We start from the raw sequence: 25741 nt of genomic DNA, 5'->3' as shown, positions 1-25741 counted from the left end.
ATTGACACAGCAGCCTGTGATTCTTAGGGAAATCCATCACACAGGAGGCAGATGAATTTTTAATTTCCTCTAGCATGATAGAATTTTTTTTTAAAAAGAGGGGTCGTAAACATTGAACCTGGAATGGCAAACAAACGGCCTTTCCCTTTACACAATGTCCCCACCAGCGAGCTAGTCTGCATTCATAAAATCAGCATTTACAGTCATCTGTCTGCTGAGGTGAAAGTGTACACTAATGCTAATTGGCTTCAATATGGCATAAAACAAGGCTTTTATCTAACTCATGCACTCCTAATCATGCTGCCCTGTAATAACAATATCAGAAATCAAATTAATAGTGAGAACAGGTCTTGCTGTGGGCAGACAGGGTAAGTGGGGAGAAATGTCCTCGAACTGAGATGAAATGCAATTTGGACCGAAGACGAAGGCAAGGGGAAATATTCTGAGGGAATTGGAGCAAGCATATGTCTCCAACGAAGAAAACGTCAGGTCCTGTTAATCTTATCTGAATGGCTGCCTGCTGACGTGGATTTAATTTTACACAAGCGCATGCCTGCTAGCTTGTGTGAGTGCACACCAGGCAGACTGTACACACACACACACACACACACACACACACACACACACAAACACTTTCAGATATAATTGCAGTTTAGCTTAAAAGTGCTAAACTAAGCAAAAAAAAAAGGGATAAGACAAAAATACGAGTAAAAGCACAACATTCAGAACATTCACTGGCCACTTTATTAGGTACAGTGCTCATTAATAGAAATATTTAATTAGCTACTCATATAACAGAAACCCAACATATCTAGACATGTAGACGCGAAGGTCAAGATGACCTGCTGAATTTCAAACTGAGCATCAGAAAGGGGTAGAAAGGTGTCATGGTTGTTGATCCGACTGAGTTGACTACTCTGAGTTTTTCAGTCATCTGTCTGCAGTTTTTCCCCAAGAGGGTCACGGCATTAAACCATCCCTTCCCAGATGGCTTAATGCCCACTCACATCCTGGGCCACACCTTGGCTCGTATGGTTAGGTAGAGGATCAGTAGGGGGTCCATGACCCTCTTGGGGACACTCCCATAGGGCTTAAAATGTGGGACTCTCCACCAATTGCTCTTATAACCGAAGAAGCTTCTTGGATGAGAGGTGAAATGTCTTCAAGAAACCTAGAGAAGTCCAGACGCTGTTCTTTCCAAGCTCCTTAGACTATGATGACCTGGATGACTGAGAACCTTCACAGATAACGAAGGGTGTTCTAAATGTTAAAGAGGCCCCAACCCAATAGTAGCAAGTTGCAGCTAACTGATCGGTGAAAGAATATTAACAAATTAGAATATATGTTTGTATGTTAATCTGCTGACTTAGCCTCTTGGGGCAAAGCTCCATGTTTTAGGGGCTTTCAGTGTAGCCAGCAGATATCTGGACCAAGACTCCTTGTTCCAGCCACTGATCATTGTTTACTAATCCACAAAACAGCTAACAAAAAGATAAATCACTGACAGCTGACGATTTTGAGATTGTCAAATTTTTAAACCTACACTGTTTACCTCTACCCAACCTAAGCCTGCTCAAATATTAGTGGTCAATAGAACTTAGATTATAAGTGGAGTACAAACAGAAACCTGAAAGGTCTGGTTGCAGCTAATCTGGTCCCTTGTCTATAGATTTAGCATATTCATATGGAGCTATCCGTTTATAGAGTTTAATTAACAGTTTCCCTTTTAATTTTTTAAATGGCACATTTCAACTATTCTCTAAAGGAAGTGGGTTATCTTTGTTGTACTGTTTGTTTTACTGTTTTGTTCTCTCACTGTGTGATTTTTGCATTTTCAGTTTTTGCTGCGTGTTGATAATGTGTTTTGTTAAATGCATTTTCATTCTGATCATTTTTGCTGTGGTTTCTAAACTTACATCTTGTTATTCATGTTTTGTCAAACTTGTTGTGGTATGCACTCTGGGCCACCACAAGGAGCATGTATGTAAAGCATCTTCTTCATAAACCTACACCTCACCACCCACCCACCCTTCCACCCAGTTTACACACAACAATTCTTTGTTCCTGGAATGGGAATGCTGAGATGCAGTAAACATAAACAGCATACCCTTCCCTCCCACATATTCCCATACCAGCATTAAGATGAACAACCACCCATTTACCCATTTACAATTCAGTACAACTTACAAGCACATACACGCACCAGAAGAACAAGTAAAGACAATTCTGTCGGGAAGCTATATCTGTTTCTCCACCACCCTCATACGCATCATTCTCAGAGGCGACAGGCACAGAGAGTCAGGGAGAGATAGTACATGCTAAGTGAAATGGGAAATAAAGGAGTGAAGAGGAGGAGTGGGAGATGTGACAGCAAAAGGGAGACTAGTGAGAAGAGGGAGAGGATGATAGCGGAGTGCCACATTCACTCATCCTCAGACCTGCTCCTCTGCTCAGGAGCCATGCCTCTGGAGGACACCACAGACGCCCAGCAGCCTCAGGCTCATCACAACATGCAGGACCTTAAGGGAGGGCTGAGAACAAGAAAATGAAAGAGGGACACAGAAGATTTGAATCAAAGTAAAGATAAGAAGATCAAACTGTGACGGGGAGAAGAAGAGTGGAATTAAAGAGTGATGGAGAGTGAAAAGGGTGGAAAAAAGAAAAGGGAACGCGATGCTCCCAGAAGCCAGCGTGGTGGGTCTTTGAGACTGTGACACACTCTGGGACATTCATGGTGGCAAATAGGCTAAGCTGCCTTGAACATAGATTAGCAGGGAGCCACAGCAACAGTATGTGATGTTAACACTGAGCTCTGTAGTGCTGCTTCGAGTGTTTATCTGTGGTTACACTGTTATTTTAAAACCCTTAAAGCACTAATGTGACGTTGACCTCTTTAGCCCATTAAAGAGGAAGAATCTTATGCTTTTTGGTTTATTATCTTGATATGAAACAGAAAATTATACAACAATGTGGTAGTAGGTGGGAAAATATTGGAATTTAAGGTGTAAACCTCAGGAAAACATGATGACTACTGTTCATGCTACTTTGTTGTTCATTAGCATAGGGATAGAGCAGTCTGGGTGCTCCCCCATTAGCTCATTTTTATGCACACTGTGGCACAAGAGAGCAGAAACACGTAGACAGGGTAATTTCAGTAGCTGACACATTGGGACAGAAGCTTATATGTATAGCTGACATATTTTTATTTTACTTCTTTTTTTAATCAAAGTAGCGGACCGCACTTGCAGAATGCCAATCATGGGCTCAGACTATAATGCAGCAGCCCGCAGATAAGAGAGGGGGGGGGAGAAAAAGCGAGCAAAATTTCCGTCGCTGACAAAGTATAGCAGTAAACCCTTTCTCAAATGTCTTTTAGCAAGATAGCAGGCTGTAACTCTAAAACCACATCTCTTATGTGCAGCAGCCAAAGCAAGGCAATATTCCCTCATGGCACACCAGTTGGATGACTGAGTGAACTATTTCCCTGCCAAGCCAGGGCAGTGGGCTGGCGCTACGTCCGCATAATCCTCATTGTGTATTTGCAAACCACCTTCTGCCTTTTTTCTGTCTTTTCTAACCTTGTCTAAGCTGGCCCCTTGTTCCCTGACTTCCTCCTGTGATTCTCTGATGTGACGACTGGGCTGAAACTCGGTAATTTGGAGTTGGAGATAAGGACAGGGAAAGGATGTAACTCCTGGTTAGACAGTGATTGAACTGGCTCTAGAGGGTGACTGCACGGCAGAAACCTAAGACCCATTTATTTAAGTCAGAGAAGCTTGGAACGATGGGCCTTCAATAACTGAGTGTAGGTGGGCACGGTTATCAAATGCATATAGTAGAGCTTCGTGGAAAGCAAGAAGGAAAATAAAAGGATGCATAGATTACATGTGTCTAGTGTGAGTCCAATTTATGTGTAGGAAGGAGGCTAAACCTACAGGGACATAATTTCACTCAGGTAATTTATAGGTTTTCTGGAGTTGAGGAGAAGGCAACAAAATAAAAAAAACTGTGATGAAAAAGGGGGAAATGGAAACAAAAAAGGAGATGAGAACAGACGCATTAGATTATTAACAAACTCCATGTCCATTCATCTTCTTTTTTAACTGCATTTAATTTGTGTATAATGGTTTAATGGCACCCACCTGGAGAATTAGCTCAGCCAGCTGTTTGTCTTGATGCACCCAACATTTGCATAACACCACACATTGGAAATGTGCATTCATTTGTCTTTTTTTTTTCACTATTCACCTGAAAAATTCAGTAGAATATGTACAAATCTGAATTTAGAAAGTTAAAATAATGGGCAGAAATGGAAGTTTAGAGACGTATTATGCAGAACTAGTTCAACGTGTCAACTGAGACAGGGTAGCGAGGCCACCAGCAGACCTCAGAACTCAGTGGACACTAGCCTAAAATTACAAAAGTATAACTGTGACATAAATATGTATCCTAACATGGTTTTTTTTGCTAACAGAGCAAGCTATAAACAGAGCGCTAATATATTGTCCAAAGACAATGTGACAACTGTAGTAGCAAACTATCTGTGACACATCTAGTAAACCAGTCTTCCGATTCTAGACTGGTTTCTGGTCTCTGTCTTTTTCACTGAATACTGCTAAGCTTTTCATTGTATTAGCAGCTAGTTTACAGTGAGTTTATTAGGGTTTTCCAACTCCTGCAGCTGGAAGCATAGTTGCTGATGGCCATAGTCTATGGCCACCACTGCATAATAACCTATAAAACATTCGTAAGTTTCAGTTTTATATAATCACGGAAAAATACTGCTGTCATATATCAAATTAATGGTTGCACAAAGCTCTTGGTTTAGTAATCTAACTTTGGTGTGGCATGGCAGGCCATGAGCAATTTTAGTAATTATTCATACACACTAAATTAAAATAGGACAGAAACAGGGGACGCGACACAAATGGTTGCCAACTAGTTGCATTCTTGTTATATTCCTGTAGAAAAGCAAGGTTGTTTAGTGCCTATGTCATTTTTCAGTTAAATCAATGCCCTGCAGCAACAACATCAATATCTATGGAAGAATTTCTGTTTTAAACCTATGAGGTACTGGCTGGACAGAAGGTTGTTAAATTGACAATGATTCAGACCTCTGGCCTACATGAAATCAACAATTCAGACAACCACTCTTGACAACTGGCAAAATAGTGCACCCTTTTGCAAAATACAGCAAAATATTCCAAGGCTTCTCCCTTCTTTTTTACATTTGTTACACTTTGGAAAGCTATTCAGTGTGCTGTATGGTTAATAACCCTGCTGTAGAGGGTTGCAAGGGCCTAAAGCCTGTGCCAGCTGCCATTGGGCAAGAGGCAATGTAACCCCTAGACAAAGTGCCAGTCCATCCCAGAGCTACTGTAACACAAAGACACAGCCTAACCTGTAGGCTCACGCTCACATATACGGCCAATTCAGAATTACCAGTTAACCTACCTACTATGCACCTCTGTACTGTAGGAAGAAGCCAGGGTACCCTGAAAAAACACAAGAAGAACATGGAAAGTCCACACAGAAAGGCCCAGTTAATCATCAGGCTTAAACCCAGAACCTTCTTGCTGCGACAGTGCATCGCCATGGCACCCCGTCAAACTAGTCAATAGGATTAAATTAAAAAAACAAATAAATAAATTATCACCCCCCTAAAGATATCTCCTGTACCCTCTGGCATCTCTGTGCAGTTGAGAGCGAGTATGTGTGTGTATTGCACGCTTGGATGGAGAAAATGCCTCTTTACATGAGAAATGCACACATGACCGACTCCAGAAGTAACAAACAAGCATAAAAACAATCCCAAAAACAAGACTACATAATCTCAAATGTCTGTGCTCCTCATGCTAGAAAAATTCAAAGGCAGCAGTAGTTTTATAGCATGCGTGATAGTTACCCAGCGGTGAAGACGTGATTGACGTGGCTGCAGGATCTGAGCCTCCCTGAAATCGAGCCAAGCCTTCCGTGGCTGCCCTGCTCTGGTGAAGGGGGAGGAGGGGGGAAGGCCTGGCTGTGGAGGAAGGACAGAAGCAGCAGCAGCAGCAGCAGCAGCAATCTCCTCACACGGGGGAAACCTACAATACATGAGACAGGGTCAGAAACTGCTCCCCAGTGGACAGAAGGAGATTTGATAAGAAGCTGAAAAAAGGCACATCATTTAACAGATGTCTTTTGGAGTTTAATCCTTTATTGACATTGGGCCAAATGCCAAAGATCCCGTCCCTCCCTCAGTCTAACCAATCCTCACGCCCCTCTCTTTTTTTTTAAACAAGCCCAATGACATTCAGACCTGGGAGCAAAGCAGAAGCAGCAGGGGTTTTAAAACATGTCAACACTGAACATAAAGCAAAGGTTGCACCCAACCGTTGAGCGAGATAGACAGAACAAGGTGGTTGGATTGTAAGTCAGTAAACCTCTATGACTCCAGCGTGGTTGTTCGGTTGTGTATTATCGGCAGAGAGCACACTCGGGTCTGGAATATAGGACTACTGAGACACTGGGTGCTGGCCACTGGCAAGAAACAGGGAGCAAGGCGTTGCACACGGAATGCCAATAAGTATCCCCTCTCTTCCAAGAGATTTCATTTTCAACTCTGCCACAAAACTGCCCTGCAAAGGAACTCTATCATGGCCTCAGGTTAGATAGGAGTGTTAACATTAACTGTAGTATTTTCTCTAATTCTGAGCCTGATATAGTAACTAGCAATAAACACCAAATTAGTTTGCTTTACCCGTTTGACTGAGTACAGAGAGACATAGAAGCAGCTTTACCAAAAAGGAAAAAGAAAAAAAATAACAGGAACACATTTTGAGAAATTTTGTGAGCAAACAGGTTGCCTTAGAGGTGTGTCACATTTCCAATAAATCTAGCGAGGGTTCAGTGCAGAGGTTGGCAGAAGAAAGAGAGCACTCCCTAACAGTTCAAAACAGATATGAAAGTTTAATTCCAAGCTGGAAGCAAGCAGCAGGCAGAAAGGGAATGAGCTGAACTATTTTCAAAGAAGTAAGTGGCATTCATAATTCACATTATAGTTTTATATGAGGAAGCAGAATATTCCTTTAGACTTATTTTTTTTTCTGTTTCTGTGCCTGTAATACATCTACAGCATTGATGGCTGCACTGTAGCCACTATGTGTTTGTGGAGGAAGGCGTGTTTGTTTACATTCGCTTGAGTGACAGAATATTTCATTGGTTTAATAGACTCAATATGCTAAATTTCTGCGAAACATCCTGGAGGGTGTCAAAATGAAAGCTACATGAAATAACTGCACCAACAACTGCTAGAGACAATGTGACAATAAGACAGCCAAAATCCAGCACAACGGCTACATTAGACTCTGAATCTCAATAAATTAACTATCTTTGTTTGCTAATAAAGAAATGCAATAACGTGGGGATATTAATACGATTAAATGGTGTCACGGATATCCATGTAGTTACAGCAGGACCAGCTAGACAGAATAAACACAGCGTGGAATAAATAAAATGTTCATACATGCATCCATGTGTGCACAAATAAACCCTGACAATACAACATTTAAAACTATACCGAGCTATTACCGCAGTATTCCTCACCTCAAATGTGAAACTGTTAAATGTTAATGAAATGTAGAGACAACAGCAAAAAGAGAGAAAGGTTAATCAGATCTGAAAATGTCAAATATCTCGAACTACAGAGACCATATAAGATACACACAGACGTCTACATATTATGCAACTAAATCTACAAGGACATCTGCTTTTGCCGCTGAGAAAAAGCCTGGATGACAACACCTGTGCCACTTTTAACTGAAGGAAAAATGAATCCATGAAACCATAACCACATTAATAGCAAAAACAGACCCCACACAACAAATGATCACTTTACTGAATTAGAACATTAAACCATAAGAAATCACTGAGCCTTCTTAATACTGGAGATGGAAAACAGTGCTAATTCTGCACATGATAGACTTTGTAAGCGGCATAAGTAAAAGCAAGTTTTCTTTTGCTTCATCCTTCCTATATAAAAATACAAAAACAAAACCAAACAATGAAAATAGAGAAACTCCATATAAAGAAATGCAGGGTTTCAAGCTCAGTGGGTTGCCTGATTTAGTTGACCCTCTGCCAGACCTATGCCTTGAGGCAATTTTCACATGTTTTTGTGTATAATTTTTTTTTTTTTTTTTACCATTGAGTGGTAAACACTGGCACCTCACAGCAAGGAAAACAATCAGTCGGCTGGAGCTGGTAGAGTTTGTCTGTTTTCTCCGGGTGCTTCAGTCCCCCCCACAATCCAAAGGCATGCATGTTAGTATCTTTTTCGTTAACCTTTCTGCAGCTCCCTTTATCACAAACAGACACCACAGAAGGTAGCTCTGCATAATTAATTTGGCAGATGCCATTCTAGGGATCTTAAGGCAAATGTGTAAACCACTACACGATGGAGCCTGTGTTTCTTAGGTTAACTGATGATTTTAAATTGCACATAGATATGAGTGTGGATGGATGTCTCCCTCTCTCTGTATGCCCTACAATAGACAAGCGATGCATCCAGGATGTATGCCACCCTCCCAACAGCCTTAGTGGATACACAGATAAGGAACTTTTACCTAAAAACGTAATTTACCTAATGTATTTCATTAGACATCTTATTCTTGTTATTGATAAATATGCTTGAAAAGCTGAACATAAAAAAGGCAAATGTCATGACTTAATACAATTATACCTCTTTAGCTGATAGCTTTTAGGGTAGGCTTGGTCATTCACCACTGAATCTAAACAAGGTTTACCATGGTTCTGTGAGCTAATGCTGGTATGGCCTACAGCACTTTCTCTTCATGCTGGACATGGAAAATAAATTCCCTGATGCCATTCTCTCTTCTCACAGTGAGAGAGTAACCATAGTAGGCACTGTGCTGTGCAGAAGTGCCACTTTGACCCGGTGTTCTTTAAAACAAAAATATAAATGAGCGTTTATATGTTGTTGTTGTTTTAACTCAGACTAAGCTAACCTTTGTTGCTAAGCAAATACAGCCACCATGCTGTTACAAAAGCACTGTGGAAGATCGACACTATCAGCTACCCTTCACCGAATCACTATGTTTGAATCATGTCCAGGTCAACCAATAATACATTTCTTGTTCATCCATGAGTTACTTTAAATTACCAGGTGATTTTTCAACCAGCCACTTAATTTAACACTGCTGGTGACAAAATAATAGGGTATTTTTCTTAGAGTATGGAATGGAAACACTATCAACTTTAATATATCATCTGTAAAAAATTTAATAGGACTCGGACAAGAACTAGGGCAGCAGATCATAACCCAGATCACAGCCTTTAGAGATCTTTTTTTTTTTTTTTTAATCTATTGCTGTAACTAGACAGCTATTTACGATTGTGGATAACAACCCCATGTGGCTGACTAACCCTTTCATTCATAAAATGCGTGTCCTACAAACCCAATAAGAAGGCTGCTGGAAAGATATCGTGTACAAATTTAGACAGCAAAAGATATTTGCAGTATATGTATTTCATTCATGTATTTTTTTGATAGACTTTTTCATCACCATGGCCTGTATGTAATTACTAGTTTTCTCTCAACAGCACTTTGGTGCCAGCAACTCCATCCTTTAAAAATATATTTTTTTAATTTTTCCAGTCTATTGAGTCAATTTTCAAAGGGAAGCTCAGCATATCTCTTTATTTCTTGCATATGCATATGCTAACCCTTTTAGCAGGTTTGAACATTAACTTTATTTTTAAAAAGAGTCAAGTGTTGTATGTAAATAAGATCATTCGATGCATAAACAACAGAGAAATTTATGTGGAGTGACCTCAGAAACAGTCCTGAAGAACCTGCCATTTTCATAGTAGAAAAGTCCTGAGACTTTTTGAGATATTGAGAGCAAATGCTTGGCTTGGGGCAGAAAGACTGTACACAGCTTTTTCAGCCCACAGCAAAGTCCAGTATCCAATCATGAAAATACGGCAGCTTTTTCACTTGGCAGAGGTGGGTAAGTTGGTCTCGCAATAAAAACAAAATGTGACAAAGTGCAATGGAAACAGACGTTGCAAATTAATGTGGACATACATGAAGCATATGATTTATCTGTCACTCACACTCCCACTTAACTGGAGAAACACTGGCAGACAAAACATCAGATCTGTGCAGCATACTGAGAAAACTGCAGACCTCCCCAAACTGTTAGACTACTTCTTTAGTGCCCCAATTCTTAACATTTGCAGAAACAGAGATGTGTGGAATCATGATTGCATTTGAATTTGACTTTTTCAAACTTATTTAAAAACAAAAATTGTGATAAAAACCTCAAAATCAACAATGACACTTAAACCAGTAGAACAGACTGATATAAAAGCATTCATAGATTTAGGAGCTACTTTGTTACAGGTACACCTTGTTAGTATCAAGTTGGACCCACTTTTGTCTTCAAACTGGAAAACACTCTGGTCCATATTGATAATGATAACATCCCACATTTGCTAAACATCCATGATGTGAATCTCCCATTTTGACACATCCAAATGTGCTCTGTTGGATTGAAATCTGGTGCCTGTGGAGGCCATGTGAGCAGTGAACGTACTGTCATGTTAAAGAAACAAGATTATTTGAACTTGAATCGGCACTATATAAATAAAACTGAATTAAATTGAATTAAATCGACATGGTTAGAAACAATATTCAGGTATATGACAAGTGTACTGCTCCCTTCTGTAACTTTACTCGTGTTTTATTTCTATTTTGAAAGAGATATTTCACAAAAATGCCAAGAAGACCACACGACTACTACAACTAACTCTTCAATCTCTCCTCAGACTGCAATAGTTTGACTCCCAGTGGACAAATAAACATTGATTTATTTTTTCAATTAGTTCATTGTTGGCAAGACATGTTCTGCTATTGGAAATCCAGAAAATTCAGTGGCTCACAGATGTTCTGTCTTTTTTAAAAAACAAGAAAAGATTACACATAGAGTTAGAAGTAGCATGAAGAGGTTCTTCGCAAAATGGCAACCTGCCCTATGGTGGGTAGAACACTTAGTTCTCTTATAGAACCAGAGAGGGGCTTAAAGGTACACTGTTAAGCTTTATAATAATGTTAGCCATCACTATTGTGTTTGTTTGCTAAGATAAACTGTCTGGCATTAACAACCATGCCAAATTCAAGGTCTCTTTAAATCACCTTTTCTGCCCACTTTTCTTCTGATGCTCAGTTTGAACTTCACCAAGTTTTCATGACCATGTCTACTTGCTGCCACGTGATTGGTTGATGAGAATTCCGTGTTAATGAGCAGCTGAATAGGTATACCTAACAAACTGTTCTGCAAGTGTATGTTTCCTGTACTCCAGATATTTTTTGCTTCATGAAAGTGGTTAAGTCAAATATCGCGTCAATGACGGATACGTACTGACAGCGAGCTAGATAAACAGACAGCCAGACAGAGTGATGGTTAGACCTTAAGTGCAGCTCTGTCACTCATTCACAGAAGTACAGCACTGACACTAACACGATGTGTTACTGAATACTAACATTCCCTTTCTGTTTCTTCTCCACTTCCCCTGTGGCCACCCCACTGACCCTCAGCGTTTAGCCGCCTCAAACAACAACATTTCAAAGGGGATTCAGTGCGTTCAGCCCTTCAAGTTGTCAAAGCGTCTCACTCTTCAAGGTGGGTAAGGGGCACTCACTGCCTTGGGCCATTTTCACACATGCTCCTGCCAGCTTGCCCTTACCAATATAGGGGCATGAGTGTTTAGCAGTGTAGCTGCAGTGGCTGCTTGTCAATATAAATAGGACAGTGAAGTGGAATTCAACCTTAGAATTTGACACAGTTTACGATCTACAGTTTTATTCACCCATGTCCCACTCGTGCTGGTTGGAAAATGAGGGATTTGTGATTGGAAATAATTGTGCACCCTTCAAATGTTGCATTCATGTTTGAGAGAGATGAATGGAAATGTTGAGATGTGTACATGGATGGAACTAATTATATCAAACTTAATTAAAATCTGTTTTTTTGGTCACCAGCAATAACACAGTGCCTTTCAACAAGGAGAATGGAATGTTTATACATGTAAACACGGTGCAGCATAATACAGGGGATCAATAAACAGTTAAAAAAAGAAAGAAAGAAGAAAGATAAAACATTTCTTTTATGAAGTATTGGGCTGGTGGACAAAAATACAGGAATATTGAACTACAGAATGTAGAATCAGAGGAAAAACTGAATGACAGATGAATACGCTGGATATCCTTTATGCTGAGGCAGAGAGTAAGACAGATAAACACTGAAAACACTCAACAAGACATCCCAAGAACACAGCAGGAGTTTTAGTCCAATATTTCCCATCAAGTGGGTGGAATGAGATATGAAAAGCTGGGAGGACTGACAGTCATTCACACTCATTTACAAGCATGTCAGCATTCCCATAGCAGGTCCCTGCAGTCAGAATTTGGAGGAAAAAAATATCTTTACCAATATAGAGATCAAATGGGTCACAAAGCACACTAAGTCATTTTCACACACACGCACACACCATAGTGCAGATTTTCTCTAAACACTGATCAGAGGAGCTATATGCAAGTATGCAAATGTCTGACTCAGTCAAATCAGATATTAAACAGTCTTCACCCTTCCAATTCCCTGCAACAAAGTCTGTGTGAGCATGGTGAATGTAATTTTCTGCTGAATTCAAAGCGAGCCAGTGCACGTTACGAGTTCTTACACCTGCAAACCTACAAATGGAGTATTTCTAGCAGTGAGAACCTGTCTGAGGAGCACAATCTCATGTTGGGTACTGCATGTGAGGAAGGGTAACTGGGACAATGTCCTCACCAGATTCTCCTGAAATTGCCTGAAGTTCATGTGTGAAAACGGTTTAACGTAATCTCTCCATACTTACTAGTCTGGAGCTATGTTGTATTACAGTTACACAGCACACGGACCAGCCACAAACAATAAAAACTGAGCCACTTAGCTGACCTCCAAGTCTACTGTATTGTAATGTCTGTGGCTTCACTATAATGTATAGTTAAGATAACATTATTGCCAACTAACTTTTTTTCTGCTGAGCTAAACTTAATAGTGCCAGCAGTGCACTTCTGGATCATGGCTTGCAAACATTATCGTTTTTCCAAAGCTTTTTTTTCCAGTTTAAGTGAACTACATTTATTGAACTGCAGTTAACTGTATTCATCCCTAGCAGGGCAGTTAAATAGTTTCTTTTAGAGTATTGAGAACTGCTGTGCAATCCTCTCCTTCGACTTGATAAAAAGAGTAAATAAAGCAGAGTACAAAAACCCAAAACTACAACAACTGCAACAAAGTTATAAGCAATAAGAATAGAAAGGCGCACTAAAATAGCCATCAAACCAGTCTTGTGGTCTTTTTTCTTGATCTGCCCCTTTTAGTTTCAGTCAAGGAAAGTTTTATGGTTCTTCTAAGTAATTCCATTAAAAAAGATGTTTCCAACTTGCTGGCACCATAAAGAAGGTCCATAAAGATTATTTTTTTATTTCTGTGCTGGCCAGTCAAGGTTTTCAGCACCAGTTCAATACCTGAACCATCCAGAATCAGTGTCGGGCCAGTGTAATGCTTTTGACATTGAAGGGGAACAAATCCTTCCATCTGTGGCTGCAGTTATAGCAGAATCTTACTGCCCATAGGTCTGGAAATAGATGTTCAACATTCACTCAGTGTGTGCACGTGTAATCGGATACTTGTGGCTACAATCAAGTGGCTGCACATGACATTTCCTGCAGTCCCATTTTAGTTTAGTTGAGAGTAAAATTGTGAGCATAGTAAACACCTGTGTCTGCAGTGTGCCTAAGTAGAGCTCCCAGAATTGTGCTCTCTTGTTTCCATGCGGCACTGAAGTGTGAAAATCACCTCTCCAGCTTCAACTTCAATCAATTTCTGTAGTTGCCAAGTTGTCAGTCTTGCCAGGCAGCAGAAATGCAGAACAATAAGAGAAAGCAAAACCCCACTGCATGTGGCTGGATCCACCTACGCAATCAGCCTTTCAAAACACAACCACAACATCTGAAATTTTCACGATTCAAACAGACATGATGTAGCACTTCATCGACATGTACGGGATTTCTTTCAAGAGATCACCTCTGCCCGTTCTTACTCGTCTTTAACAGAGCTTTAAAAGTGGAATACGGGTGGAATAAATACAGTATCTGCCCACCCCAGAGCAACAGCTTGGTGCCCAGCAGAGGAAGCACAAACACAAAGAGAGGCCATCTATGAGTGTGTCCTCTCCATTTCTGTGCCCTTGCTGCCACCTCCCTCTCACTTTGCTCACACTATTATTCATGCTCAAGAATGACCAAGACTTGGCTAAAGGTAAAGGCAAGAAAGTCTCAGAGTTTCTTAATTCTGCTGGAGCCGCATACTTTAGTGTAAGTGCTGCGGGGGCTTGTCCCCGAGGTACATAAGCTGATGAATAATGGCAGTATGGTGCACACACTTCAGCATGGCTGGCTGCGGCATGAATCAGAATCATAACCCTTAGAGTGTCGGGTTGTGCTTAACACACTGAGCTGCTGGATCCCCAGCAGAAAGTTTATTCCAGCTGTGATACAGTTACTCAAGCATACCACGAATGCAGCACTGCAGTCAGTCATCTTAAAATGCAAAACTATGTTCTATGTAGTGCCAGAAAAATATTTCTATGGAATGCAAGACTGCATAAGACAACATATGCGGAAACTGTAAGCACCATAGACTGTATATAAACAACAGACATGCCCATTTTAAGCCCTTGCCATCTTGGGTTTTTAAAACCAGACCCTACAAATGAGGACTTGAATCTCATTGAGAAACCAGAAGACGCTGCATTCTCACGCAGCACCAAAATCAACCACAATGTAGCCACGCCCTTAAAGGTCATCAGTCAAGTGAGCTGTAGAGTCGTGCCATGCTTACCTTGAGAAAGAATGCACGTTTATAGCACTTCCACGATGGCTTTACCTTTCAGCCTCAGAGGCAATGGCCATCTTTTATATAAAGACAACAGTAGCGACAAAGAGGCAGCGGGACTGAATGTGTGTTTCCAACCACCTGCAGCTCCAGTAAGCTGGCGGTCCTGCTGTGCTTCGATAGGTTTTCCTTGGTAATAAGTTCTCGTTTTAATCTGTTTCTCATTTAACAACAAAAAAAGTCTGTTGCTAACAGCATAGCTTTTTAATATGGCAAACAGGCACACTGCTGCGTTTGATTAGTGTTATTTTAAAAATGCAATTATCATAAAATTTGTATCTGAAAATTAATATGTGATTAAGAGCTAATTCAGTCTAAATATGAGAAAACTGCAGAATTATACCTCAATTTTGGGGGAAAGATCTATTAAGCAAAGATTTAAGTATTGCAACAACACCAATCATGGATAAATTATTCTGTGTTATGAACTATAGCATGTAGCATCTAGAGGTTGGTTGTGCAGTACAGCTTGTAGTAATATTTCACATGTGCAGTTAATACTTCAGTTGTCGCCTCTTTGCAGCAAGCCTTTGGGAATATGTTGACCGGGCCCTGGCTCCACTGCAAAACTAAACTTTGAATGATTTCAGTTTCCGAATGGGAGGACATTAGACAGTACCCATGTATCCAGTCAGATGTGAAATTTTTGCCCCTGAGTTTCTAGTGAATGGGGCTCTCTTGAGGGCTAAGTGTTGAGATTACTTGCACGCCATCTTCTCTGGTAATGAACCCTGTCGGGGTACCAAGATGTAGCTGAAGGGGCACAGCGGCCATAACAAGCTCCCTCATGGTGACTGCCCATCTTAAATAACTTTTTTTTCCTGCACTTGGGAGACACAACCACAAAACTTTACAGCTACTTATGAATAATTATGATGATACCTTATGTTATAGCACTCGTCTTCATTGAAATGGCCAACAAATATGACCATTACATCTGTTTTCATCTGCATTAACAGTGCCTTGTATAAACAGAGACAGAATAGCAATTTTACTGAGCAACCATGCAAGCTTGATACATACATCCAGTGAACCCCACTCATGAACTCTGCTTGTAACTCTCTCTTGGACCCAAAAAAGTGTGGTTTAAAAGACAATTCTTCAAGCGATTTCCACTTGAAGAATCTTTATTATTCTCTATAACTTGTGAATTTGCCCTATTTAGAAGTCCTCTCTTATTGCAAGCTTCTGGAAACTGTTCCCCTCAGGCACTGTTCTGGTATCAGCTCATACACGCATTCACCCCCCATCCCCCCATTAACCAACCATTCATCGCATGCATAACCTTCCTCCATGTTTATTGGGATAAAAAAGGTTTTAAGGTGAGTTCTAACATTGTATCACACAAATCCTGACACAGTCGAGCCTCTTACATCGGCATTATTCACTACTGCACAGTAAAAGCCATTAGATATAATTGCATTTTTTATGAAGAGCCCATAGAAGCTTCCATTGTTTAATCAATGAGAGGGCTTTCATTTTTAGGGGATGTCACTGGCTTCATGAGAGGTTATCTTACAGTGCTGGAAGGGTCATCCAGGTCTATTACCCTGCAGGTTAGCATCATGCCACATCCAGATAATCACTCCTTTCTCTGCAAGTTGCTATCTGGTTTTACAATCATCCAACATGCTGCTGTAATAGGCTTTCTGTTGACTCTGGTAGATTGTTATCATGTTCTCACCGATTGATTACAAAATGGTACCTTTAGGTCATATTGACCATCATGGATGGGGTTAATATTGAATTTTAGGTGCACGTGGACTAAGAAAAATTAACAATTTCCATAGAATAAAAACCATCCACAGCGACCTTGCCATAATCCCAAGAGAAGCACAACATTACTTCACCATTGCTATTATCTTCCACCCATGTCCCAAGCTGCAGGAAACACAGACACCACAGGGAACATATCTGCTAAAGAGGATTAAGTTGACCCATTTAAAAACCCCAAAACAAAACAAAAATATATTGTAGCTCCTTCCAGAAACCTTTAATAGTGACTCTCTTCCTTATGCATAAAGCTAAAACACTATTGTGCAATGCTTCACGCTTTCAGCTTAGAACAATCATAATTGCACAAATGAATATTACTTGTATTATGTGACAATGTGTTGCTTATTGTGATTGAACCCACAGGGAGTTATCACCCCACTCTGCAGTTTCTGTCAACTCAGCCAAGTATCCGCAAGAATTACATCCATATTAGGTGATTTTTCACCTCACGATTTACGTCCATTTTCAAGGTTCAGCGCTATCACTGAAGGGATGGTGACCTTAATTTAGCAAGGCCAAAAGTAAGGGTGTTAACTTCAAGGTTGTGAAAGGGTATTAACCACCCCTGACACAGAACGCCCGACTTTCATTCACAAGAGAGGCATTAACCTAACATGAAAGACAGACAGACAATTAAAATTTGTGTTTTTATTAAACACAACCCTGTCCTTCACCTCTTCCAGTTTCTGCACATTTAACCAGATGACTGTTGGTTCCTATTTACTTTGGCTTTTGACTAAAATCAGTTTTTTTAGCCTTTGGCTTTATTCCATACACACTAACTACCTTTTGCAGCCTGGTAGTAAGTTTTATTCGATTTATTCCCATAATTCATCAGTGAAGAACAGGTTGCATATGGGTAATCTTCCAATGGAGAATTGGTGAAATGAATATCTTTTCGTGTCACATCTCTAATATTTTCCAGGAACGATGCTGGGAATCTGCTTAGTGATACCTCTGTCTTGGTCTACATTTGGCTGTTCTTCCAAAAGAATTAAATCTACCTTCTTCAGCCTACTCAGGATAATCCAAAGAGTTACTCTGCATCACAGATAAAGCTGATTAATCTGCAATTCTGGCAAAGTCTTAAATTTCTTTTTCTTTAGGACAATGATAGTTAACTATAGTTTTCAATTCTTAGAACATTGTGTAGTTTTCTATATTTTGCCAGACACACAAGGAATTTTTTTCTCCGTTTTTTTTTTTTTAAAGTTCTGCTGCAATGTTGTCAACATCAGGTGATTTACTTATGTTTAACCTCCATACCACATCCTCCTTCAGTATGGTTTTGATATGTGTCAGGATCAAGTCTTATCAAAAGGTTCTTGACGTTACTACTGCCGATTACTGCCATCTTCTAAAACAGTAGAGAGAAACTCTTGTTTTTAGATATTGTAACTACAGTTGTCTCCATCCTGGTGAGCTTTTACATTAGGACACGTTCGCTGTTGCTCATCACTACAGCTGCTTTCTCACAGTTGCAATTGACCTTTTTTGGCATATTTAAACCTCCTGTTGAAAATTTCACTCAAATATATGTGCCACTTCTCTGCATCTGTGTCATTCTACTGTCTTAAGAATGCTGAATATCACTGTGAAGTTGGACCCTTTACACACATATAAGACAAGGACATGGTGACAGCACTTCTGTATTTTGACATTCGGTTTACTGTGGTTTTACAGTGGGACACAGACACTCCCGCTCCGCTGTCACGTCTGCTCTCTTCCCCCTCCGACTGTCACTGTGAACATATAAAGAGTCACAATCACATTCACATCCCAGCACACCTGTTCACCCCGCCCCTGCGCCACCCCGGGAGCTCGCTGCGTCACCCCTCCTCTGCAGCCGGCCAGAGACCACACCCATGCCACAATCACTCTTCTAGCTAAAAGTGTTCTTTTGTTTTTTTTATGTATTTTCTTTTTTTAATTAAACATCAAGGAGAGGATAATCTATTAATTCTAGAGAGCTTGAAAACTTCTTTAAGTTTGTGGAGATATCCAAGAGATTAGATCTAAAAACAAATCAGATGACCTCAATAGGTCACGTCACTATCACTTATAGTAATAAACAGCAGATTTTTTCACACCTTGGCTCATGTGATGACTCACATGATCAGCTGTGCGTCCAAAGGGACGACTTCAACTAGGAGTTAATTACCTGATTTACAGTAGGTATTTATTTAGGTTGATTTAGAACTTAAAGAAGACCAGTTGTTCTCTTTTTCCAGCTCTCTAGACTTCCATGACCTGGATGACTGAGGGCCTACACAAACGTGCTTGGTTATCTGGTACTCAGATGACCAAGCATCACACAAAGGGCACACTTTAATATAGCACAGGTTTAGGGTGTTTATACTAGAAGCGTAAAGGAACAGAGAACCCAATCAATTAATCCCAACATCCAACCAAGTCAGGAAAATTATTTACAAGTAAATAGCATAAATGTGTTTTTATATTTTAATAAATGGATGCCTGATAACTGTGGCGCATTGCATCTGTCTGATCCTAATAGTCACAATGAAATGAAGACAAATGAATTTTAATTTCTGTAGAAGTGATATGATCATTATTTCTAGGTTTGTATGAGGGGATATGATAGGCCCATTCTGCTGTAATTATGATTGTGTGAATATAAAGACGATATAGACCAAAGGATTGATCACCTGTTAAATTTACAGGAGCCGCCTGGCCATGGAGACCAATGCCATTAGGCTCTGGGCACAGAGTTTTTCTGTTGATTTTAATGCCAGAGGAGGTTTGGAGCTCTGCGGTTATTGAGTCAGCAGAGCATTGGAGACTTTTACACAAAATGTGCCTCAACACTCAGTGACCAGCTGTGTAACTTCAGGGTTGTTGTGGTTCCTCATCGATTCCACTTTGCAATCATAGTTGATCATGGAATATCTAGGATTGAGGAAAAATCACAAACTGGCTTGCTGCAACAGCGGCATCCTGTCACAATACCGCACTCAAATTCAGCGAGTTCGTTAAAATTACCCATTGTTTCACAAATGTTTGCAAAGGAAGTCTGCTTGGCTCCAGTTAGTCACTTTATTTGTTGTAGATACAGTTTTTCCCTAATTGTTTTCATACTACAGTTGTCATTTGCACACTGTGCATCACACAGACATGGTTAAGATAAAATATTAGACATTATTGATATTGTCACTAAGATCTTAGGTGTATATGGATGGTTTATGATGAACCCAAAAGGCAAAAAAAATAAATAAACAAACACAATCATATCATTTTAATTTAATATATAACTTTAAGTGCTAAGTGTTACAACCTCAAACAGTAGCTCAAAAATGCAAATATTCACCACTTGATATGTGTAAAATAGAAATCAAGTGCAAATGCCAAACCATCTGCACTGTTCTTATTTTTCACACTTGATTTTAGCGCCACTCCACAGTAGCTAATAGCCACATCACCCACATATGCAGGAGAAATATGTCAGTAAACCACTTATTGTTAATGTTAATTTTCCTTGCAAGTGAAATTAAGCTCCCTTTCTGTGTCTTCTGTTCATGTTCGCTGTGCAAGAGCAAGCAATCGTAATTTATACTCGTGGTCACAATATAATAATAAGAAGAGCTTGATTTATGCAGGCCAGAGACAGCCTCCTCAACCCCAGAGAGGGAAAACAAGCAAGTGTGAAGTGCTTGTCCAGATTCCAGGAATTAGTTGTCGAATATCAGTCATCTTCCTCCTCCACAGTTTGCAATAAAATGAGAGAACAAGATCTAGCAGGAGTGTTGTTATACTATGTGTCAGATTAATGCAGGCCAGAGAGAGCCTCCTCCTCATCAGTTAAGGGCAGAGAGGGGGATGCAAAATAAACTGATCTAATTGTTAGCAAAACTGTTGAACTAAAACAGCCTCAAAACAAGCACAGAGGAAAACTTTGCAGTCATTTTTTTAAGTTTCGTCTTACCGAGATTTAGCCCAGACAAGTAGGAGGCCCTTTTACAACTTGATTTGGTGAGTAAATAACTCCCACTGCCACACACACACACACACGCACACACAGAGACGCACACCACTTATTACGCCCTTCAAGTCTTTTTCTTTTATAAATGGGATGCTAAAATTAAAAACCAGGATAATTTTTGTCATTGTAGCCCCTTCTTTCATACATCAGTATGGTCCCTCTGAACATTGTTGAATATCCCTCATAGTCTAAGAAGAGGGCAAAGTAATAAAAATGTTAATATGCCAAATTGACTCCTTTTACTATCACAGTTGCCTCTGAGGAAGGAGTTTAACAACAAGTAGCAGGTACTTAACAGATCAGGTTACATACATATTACATTTTTCTGGGTCCTTTTCAATATTTTATTCTCAGCTAATAGCAGCTAAATTATACTTTTTTTTTCTTTTTTTTTTAATTAGATAAAGACAAAGCAGTGAAGACAATTTTAAGCAGGGCATGTTCACTACCTACCATTATATTTTAGTTTAATTCTTTAATAAGTCGCGGCCCTTTTCACTTAATTTTTTTGTGATACAAAACCAAAAAGTTGCATATATGCCATGAATATTATTGCAGTCAGCTAGAGAAATCCATCGATCCATCCAAAAATTAAACACTCAGTTCACCTGTTTAACTGCACAAGTAGACATAGATGTTCAAGATGCCCTGCTGAAGTTCAAACCAAGCATCAAATTGTGGAAGAAAGCTGATTTAAATGGTTTTGTGGTATATTTGTTATAAGGTTTCCACATATCTATCTCTAGGTTTTGTACAGAATTAACTAAAGAGGTGAAAATGCTATGTTGATGCCAGAGGTCAGAGGAGAATGGCCAGTACACTTCAGGCTACCAGGAAGGCAACAGTAACTTAAATAACCACTCATTAAAAACAAAGTATGCAATAAAGCATCTATGAAAGTACAAAACATCCAACATCGAAGCAGATGAGTTACAGCAGCAGAAGAGCACACCAGGCAACACTCCGGTCAACTAAGAGCAGAAAATTAAGTCTCCAATTAACACAAGTTCACTAAAATTTTACAATAGCAGGCAAAAGCTTTTTCTGGTCTGATGAGTTTCAATTTCTGCTGAATTTGGATGGATGGGTCAGAATTTGGCATAAACTACAAAAAAAAACATGTATCCATCCTGCACCGTATCAATGGTTCAGGCTGGTAGTGGAGGTGTGATGGGTGGGGTACATTTTCCTGGCATGCACAGGGCTTCTCAGTACCAACTGAGCATCATTTTAACACCACACCCTACCTGAGTATTGCTGCTAACCATGTCCATAACAAACCACGTCACAAAGCTCACTCATCTCAAACTCTTTTCTTGAACATGACTATGAGTTCACTGTGGCCTCCACAGTCACCAGATTCAATTCAATAATGCAACGTTTCCAGCAGCTTGTTGAAACTATGCCACAGGGAATTAAGGCAGTTCTGAAAATTAAAGTTGGTCCAATGCAGTACTAGCAAGGTGTACCTAACGATGTGCCGAGTGAGTGTACAAAGTACACTGTACAGTCAACACGGAGAGATTATAAAATTGGGGGGGATCTTAACATGTAAATTTTTGGACAGCTAAACACACATACACACTTTTTTTTTTAAAAATCACACAGATTTCCTGCTATGTGGGTTCCACAATCCGTCTCTTGTGTTTACTTTCTAATGTTTAAATCTAACCATGGCTGTCATGTTGAATTTGAAAAGAGCTGCTCCTTATCAGGATGCTGCACTCCCTTTCCACCACCTCCTGCCTGAACCTGTCACGAGTCTGGCTGAGGACAAACAGATGCCAGCTAACCTTGTCCTTGTGCTAACTGTGCTAGTTGCCACTAAAGCACTGATGTTACGAGACTTCCTGGGGGCTGACTTCCACAAATCACAAGGTTGTTGTCTCCCGACGTCCATCATATGTTTACCAACGCTTCCCATTCCTTGCTTAGGTCCTTGAAATGCCAGAGTTCAGTGGCAAACCGTGGCAGCGCTAAGCTTAATGTGGCTGAGTTATGTTGACAGAAACATGGCTCCCTCTGTTACCTCTAAAGCCTCCAGCATCCCCGACACCTCCCTACAAAACAAGGTGACATTTCAAGATGAATGATATTTAGGAGCTTTATTTTGAGAAATGAAATTAGCCAAGGTTAATGAAAGAAAAGCAAGTCCAATCAGGGCATTGATTTTCAGGCAGAAAGCGACTATGCAGAGATCAATTTGGAGTAATAAAAAAAGGCCATAAATAAGGGAGCTCACAACACAGAGCACTGTATCTGCCTTCATGCACTATAACAATACTACATTACTGAGCTTTGATTTTTACTTTAAAAAAAAAGCATCATTCAGAATAAAGAATGCCACTTGACCAGAATCTTTGCAGCCAAAAAACCCGCTAACCTTTCTTGCAAGCATTTTATTAAGTTCATATCTTCTGTGACAGTTCAGCATTTTACTTGAACCCTCAAGTCATCATGCCTGCTGCAGAGAAACACAATTCAGCTGTCACCTGGTAAGCAACAAGCTCAACCACTGGAAAATTGCTACCTGTCCTTGTCAGTCTTTATGTCCTCTGTACACTGCTTTTACACCTGTGTAATAAGATGTAAGAAGCGCAACATCAACCAAGTATTCAAAACTGTATGGATGGATATAACAGATGACTGACAAATATAAAGTTAAAAATCAGGAGACAGCTTAGCTTCACATAAAGAGCAGAAACAAGGGGAAACAGGTACTCAAAGTGGGCTTTGTAGTTATAGCCAAGGGGACCACAAAAACAGCTTGTAAATTTGTGTTGTACCATTAAAAAGTGCATCTATACAGATGGGGACCATTTAAACCAATGCAACAAGAATATGATATCTATTACTCCTTCAAACATTATCTCTGGGCCAATAGAAACTTTGATACATTATATTGGCAAAGGTATTAGTACACAGGTGGCCTAATACTTTTGTTCCTTTTAGCGTATCCCAATATGATATTGGCATATTGTTCACGGCAGGGTGCAGTGAACCATTTCTGTTGCAGTGTAACTTTGCTTATTAGCAGTGTTGGGTGTAATTATATTCCATTTTTTATTAACACAGTCAGCTGATTACAGGTCATGTGCAGGAGGAGAAAAATGTCCTTGTGTCCTTTCTTGCAATAAAAATAAAAGTAAAGTGTAAACTATATCCAGGATAGAAACAACTGCTTCTTTGCTTTGTGTTCATACGTAAAAACTGAAAGAAAGATTGTTTGTATGTCCTCATTAGGTTAGGGCTTCGTGTTGGTGTGTGGTTCTGTAGCCTAATATTTATATTGTTAACTTGTAATTATATTAACTAATATATGAGCACATCCAAATATTTGAATCAGTTAAATTAGCCCCGTCACAATCCAACCTAGGCATAGTTATGAGAGTGTATTTTGTCATCTTTAGAGAGAACCAGGCTAGCCCTCGCCTTTTGTTTTCAGCATTTGTTCTTAGATAGGCAAAGAGCCAACTGGCATTGCAGTCATACTTTACTGCAGAAGAGTCTTGAGCTACTCATCTAGGAAAAACAGAAATAACTGCAAAAATGTATTAAATGTACAAAGATATGAATGTAGCACAGAAAAGAAGACAAAAACAGTTTGCGCAGTTGTGACAACCTTTATTCTCCAACACAACCTGAACTCTCTTAGGCAAAACTTGCTTATCATTTCTTTAATTATAGACTTAAGGAATATTTCTCCAGACTTCATGAAAGACATTTCGAAGCTCTTCTTTGGAAGTTGGTTGCTTTTTGATTTCAAGACGATCCTAAACCGTCTAAATAATGCTGAGGTCTGGACTTTGTGGAGATCAGTCCGTTGTATAGTTTGGCATACCTCAGCCTTTTTTTCCCCTTTTGTTTCCCTTCCTTAAGAATGACCTCGTGACAACCACCCTTCCACTGAGACCATTTCTGATGAGTAGATGCACATAAATGGACCAACTGAACCAGATGCATCTCTCAGGTCCTCTGTCAGGTCTTTGCTGGATTTTTTCCTGTTTCTTAAGAAAATTACTTTTAGATACTACTGATCTTCTGTAGATAGTTTTTTTTTAGTCCTGCCACTTCCTGTTTCTCTAAAGTTTTTCAGCTTGTCAGCTCATTCACCAAGTTGGGAATCACATATTGGTGTGAAAAATACTATTTTATCCCTATCAAACAGTGTTATTTTTGTAGTTCTTTGTAGATTCAACAAAGAAATTGAAACAAATCGTGATTTTGTGACAGCCTGACTTTCACTTCAGTTTTGCCTCAGTGATTCATAGGTTAGTGTTGCCAAGAGGCTTAGCAAAATAATACTAATAATAATTCCTCTGAAAATGGTCAAGTTCAGACTGAAAATAAGTGAAAAAGCAGCCAATGTCTATGTCAGTAAGCCTGTAAAACTATGGCTCAAGACTCCTTTAAAAAATTCAAGAAAGTCTGACTCCTTGAAAGCAGAAATGGGAGTGGGGGGGACAGATAAATGCGTAGTATCCAAAGAAGTGAGGAACTGTTTCCAGTCATTTATATTTCTTAGTCATTAAAAAATAGCTAAACTGCACTAACCGTATTTCAACATATATGTGCCTAACAGATCATCTAAGTAATAAATTAGCCATCATATTTAAGATGAGACAATATTGTGCTTAAAAGTGAGATTCTGGTGAAAGATTTTCATTTAAATGTCACACTTCAAAGTCATCTGGTATCAGAGAAAGACAGACATAAAGCATGAAAAACCCCTTCTGTGACCAAAGGCCCAATAAGATCCACATCAATAGTCCTCTTTAATTTAAATAAGAAATACATAGCCAGCAAAGTAAGAATGAAGGAAATTCCACGCCCGTGAGCTATACATCTTGAGAAGAATAGACTTCTTCTACTGCCAATTTAGTAAAGCCTGCGCAGCAAATTTCACACAACCATTTTGTGCTCTGCTGATAAAACACTCTGAAAGCCCAATGACACAGACAATGCC

At 39.7% G+C, this 25741-nt stretch overlaps 1 protein-coding gene across 5 annotated transcripts in view; it reads right to left on the bottom strand.

The window, feature by feature from the left end:
• The window catches only part of drp2 (dystrophin related protein 2), a 168354-nt gene that overhangs the window by 107685 nt on the left and 34928 nt on the right, over positions 1 to 25741 (bottom strand). For 4 of the 5 annotated variants that reach the window (XM_013271340.3, XM_005467432.4, XM_019364758.2 and 1 more), the window contains exon 2: positions 5906 to 6083. The gene's annotated coding sequence lies outside the window, so the exon portion shown is untranslated. Of the gene's footprint in view, positions 1 to 5454; positions 5496 to 5905; positions 6084 to 25741 lie in introns of all 5 variants that reach the window. The other variant, XM_019364752.2, reaches the window with a different exon arrangement.

The sequence above is a fragment of the Oreochromis niloticus genome, linkage group LG2 (assembly GCF_001858045.2).
Source record: "Oreochromis niloticus isolate F11D_XX linkage group LG2, O_niloticus_UMD_NMBU, whole genome shotgun sequence".
NCBI classification, from domain to species: domain Eukaryota; kingdom Metazoa; phylum Chordata; class Actinopteri; order Cichliformes; family Cichlidae; genus Oreochromis; species Oreochromis niloticus.
The sequence above is the reverse complement of the archived record's forward strand: the minus strand, read 5'-3'. Positions and strand labels throughout refer to the sequence as shown.